Source organism: Lampetra planeri, unplaced genomic scaffold (genome assembly GCF_965212315.1).
Source record: "Lampetra planeri unplaced genomic scaffold, kcLamPlan1.2.h2 scaffold_619, whole genome shotgun sequence".
Taxonomy (NCBI): Eukaryota; Metazoa; Chordata; class Hyperoartia; order Petromyzontiformes; family Petromyzontidae; genus Lampetra; species Lampetra planeri.
In genome coordinates, this window is record NW_027615442.1 from 5,760 (window position 1) to 9,556 (window position 3,797).

Here is a 3,797-nt window from a genome sequence, read left to right on the forward strand (position 1 = left end):
AAGTCTGAGTTTGCCGTCTCGACTCCTTTTGCCATCGGTGGCAAATACAAGACAATAAGAATTAATAGAAAGTAATCAGCCCTCCATCACTGTTTTTTTTTTTTTTGTAAAATCCAAAAACAAACACATTCAGTCCCATTCATGAATGTGAAAAGGAACACATATTAAAACTGTCTCTGGGGGATAATTGGCCCACATTATTCTGTGTGGGAGTATCACGGGTCGCAGGTGTACGAATGCTGAAATTCTGTCGTTTCAAAGACACAGTGATGCAATAACCAGTGAGGAACAGATGATCACAAGCATGAAACACACACGGCCCCTTTTTTTTTTTTTTTTTTTCCTAAAGTCCCGTCATTCTGATTTTCAAATGTCTGGTGCATTCTTCTGCTTAAGCAGACGTTCTTTGCTCTCCCATGTTTTTCAAATCAGTTCAGCTTTGCGATCCTCTTGTGTGCGCCACATATAAATGAGCAGTAAGTATCGGTCCGCAGTGTGTCCACATGCCGACAGGATACTCGGAGGAGGTCTGCCGAAGAAGTGCACTCATCACATTGGTGTAACGAGAGCTTATCTGTGAGGGAGGAGGCTGCGTGAGGAAGACTGCTGGCTCTCCTTGAGTTTCACAGATTGTGATATCAGCAGTGGGAAGCAGATACGGTGTGTGCAGCAGAATAGTGTCGGCTCTGCCCTGAGGGAGGGATTGTGTATCACAGTAATGAATTGCAAAGGAGACAAGCCCTGGAGGTCCTCTGCCTCATGTGAACACAAAGAATGGATATGCATTGTGTGTCCTGTAGGCATGTGAACTGGCTAATTGGCAGATGGAGAGCTCAAATCTGGCTCTTCAAAACAGACCAAGCAAACCAAACTGTACACTGTTATGCCACTGTCAAATGAGTTTATTGTATCTGTGTGTTTTCCCCAGGAGGGGCAGCATGACCCGAAATACTTGTACCCTCTTCTGTAAAGTATAGGAAGTTTCACAGACATGTCCCTTACAAATCCTTTCCCAGTTACTGCAGTAGTTTGACTAGATCGTGCTAACATCCCTCATTTCAATATTTATCCGGATAATGTCCTTAATATGATCCAATCTAACTTCGGATTTGACCAATAAGAAGAAAATGATTGTACAATTTCATTCAGTGCTTTCTGCTCTACAGTTATATTGACATTTAATGTGTTATCTATTCACTGAACCAACGAAATAAAATCTTTAATGTCAGATTTCACGTAGAGAAGAGTAATGCAACACGCTTTAATTAAATGTTCTCCCATTTTAATTTAGTTTTAATTTACTTCATTAGTCCCACCAGTAAACACACACACACACACAGAACCTTCTGGTTGTGACGTCCAATTTTTAAACCAATATTCACACACATTTACTCCTCCAAGTGTACAACTGTACGGTGGTCTGACCCAAATGAGCCTTTCAAACATGTATTTCCCGTCTGAGGTTTGGGTCCATTACCGACGAGGACAACATTAGAAGGTGTGAACCACCTGCTCTGGGTTCAGCGTACTGGATTTGTTCCTGCAGTAGAAGAATAGCGGTGTTGATGGACTTTAAGAAGATAAAGGAGACTTGGTTTACACCACAATGGAGAGATGTAACACATCTGTTAGCAGAGGATGGTTTCGATCCATCGACCTCTGGGTTATGGGCCCAGCACGCTTCCGCTGCGCCACTCTGCTCTGAAAGTCAACGTGTAGGACGATGAACCAAAAGCCTGAATGTCCAGATGTGAATTTGTAATTCCCATGATTTGATACAGCGGGTGTTCGTCAATGTCAGAGATCTTTGATCAAGAGCCATTAACTCCCAAAAAGCTGGTCAAGGGTTGGAACGGCTAACGGCTTCCACGTCCCTCACCCATTAGTCACATTCCTATCAAGGTGATCACAACCCACCTGAGGTCCATCGGCCTCTGGGTTATGGGCCCAGCACGCTTCCGCTGCGCCACTCTGCTTTGCCGCCTTGTTTCTGGGACGCAATCCCACAATCCCTGGGTCAGAATGCCAGTGCAAAACAAACTGCAGATGGTGGGAAAGAGTTGAGGTATGTTGTAGGCAACTGGACTTCTGGAGGAACATTGTCTGGATGTTGCCCAGACTTCCACCTTCAGGATGGTTCAGTTAATATTATAACACAAGGGTGGTGTTTGGATGCTTTCCAATAAATATCCAGCAAATACTTTTAGCAGAGGATGGTTTCGATCCATCGACCTCTGGGTTATGGGCCCAGCACGCTTCCGCTGCGCCACTCTGCTTTGCAGTGAACCACCAAGGACTCCAACTGAGGATTGTGTTCTATCACACTGTCATCTTGAATTGGACCAGTATTTAGAAATAGTCAAATCTAGTTGTAGAACATGGAACGCATTGAATGGTTTATAACAAGAGCCGTTGTTTGTTCTGGACAGATGTGTGTGTGTGCGCGTGTGTGTGCGTGTGTGTCCTCAAATCACTTCACGCATCGACTGGCTGGTGGCGCTTATATGACAATAGTTTTATTACACTTCTCCACCGAAGTCTGGTAGTTTTGCCAACAGCGGATGTGTGTGAAGTGAGTTTTGTGACGTGTGTCTAATATCTCGCCAACGGCTGCAACACATTAACAGAGAGATAATGTTGTTGGCAAACACACACACACACACACACATAATAATAATGTGTCTGTACACTTTGTAGACAAAGCAGAAAACACAATATAAAGAATGTTTTTTCGACATCAGAGTCCCTTTGGCCTCCCTCATCGGAATCAATGAAACCCACCCTCCTACAACGGGAGTTCCTTCTGTTTGGCTCCGTGGCATTCAAACACTAATTACTGGGAAACCTTCCCTGAGGACACACAGGAGCCTGCACTGACCCTCAGGTCTTATTTAAGTTATGAAGAAATTCTAGCAGTTGCAATGAGAATAATACAGATGTAAGAAAACCAGGCCAAAAGAATAAATTACACCCTCATTTGCAACTGAAGAACAGCACATATTATACTACACCACTGTATTTAAGGGTGTCATTGACTTATTACTAATTTTATTCCTGAATTTGTAATCCTCCAAAAAGGAGCAGAAATGATTAGAACTAATATTGAGCTACACATCTAAGTAGCTCTAACCTATTTTTCCACTAAAATAGTTAATATTTGTCACGAAGAGGTGCAGATTGTTATCCAAAGAGATTTGTGTTGATAGGTTAAAAAAAAAAAAAATTCCGGAGCAGTTCGCTCCTGCTGCATGTTTGATGTAAACACAGTTGTGTTTGCTTTTAATTATATTTGTCTCTTTAAGCAGTTGAGAAGTTTTCTCTGTGGTTTTCTAACCCTCTCGCTGTCTCCAAACGTCCTCTATGACTTGTTGACAGCTGCATGAAGTGACGGCTGTTTGACGGTCCCTGGTCGTCCAGGTTCAGGTCTCTGCACGCCACTCATCTCCGGACGTCCGTGTTAAGTCATGCTGATGTGTTTCCGCAACAACTCCTCTCATGTGAGACCGCGGCTCCGCCTGTCACTGCTGTCTGTGAGGGAACCTCTTGTTGTCAGACACTCACGCTGTCGTGAACGACTTTGTGAGCGGCAACAAAACCCAGAGCCTGTTTCGCTTTGACGAGCAGCTGCTCTGCCGTTCATTGTGTTCGCTCGTAGATTTGTACCGATTGCTTTTGTCCCCAATTACAATCTAGACTATAAGATATGGCAAAGACCCCTGTCATCCGATGCAGATTATCAACCAAGAAACTCAAGTCCCCATGGCAGTTTTCCACCTCATGGTTCCAGCATGACTCCA

The 3,797-nt window shown here is 43.8% G+C and overlaps 2 non-coding genes across 2 annotated transcripts; both read right to left on the bottom strand.

Moving 5' to 3' along the window:
* Positions 1-1,629: 1,629 nt before the first annotated feature.
* TRNAM-CAU (transfer RNA methionine (anticodon CAU)) lies at positions 1,630-1,701 on the bottom strand. Its single transcript has one exon. It is a non-coding gene; the product is annotated as a tRNA-Met (tRNA).
* A 503-nt stretch (positions 1,702-2,204) lies between these two features.
* Positions 2,205-2,276, bottom strand: TRNAM-CAU (transfer RNA methionine (anticodon CAU)). The gene has a single exon. It is a non-coding gene; the product is annotated as a tRNA-Met (tRNA).
* Between the last annotated feature and the right edge of the window lie 1,521 nt (positions 2,277-3,797).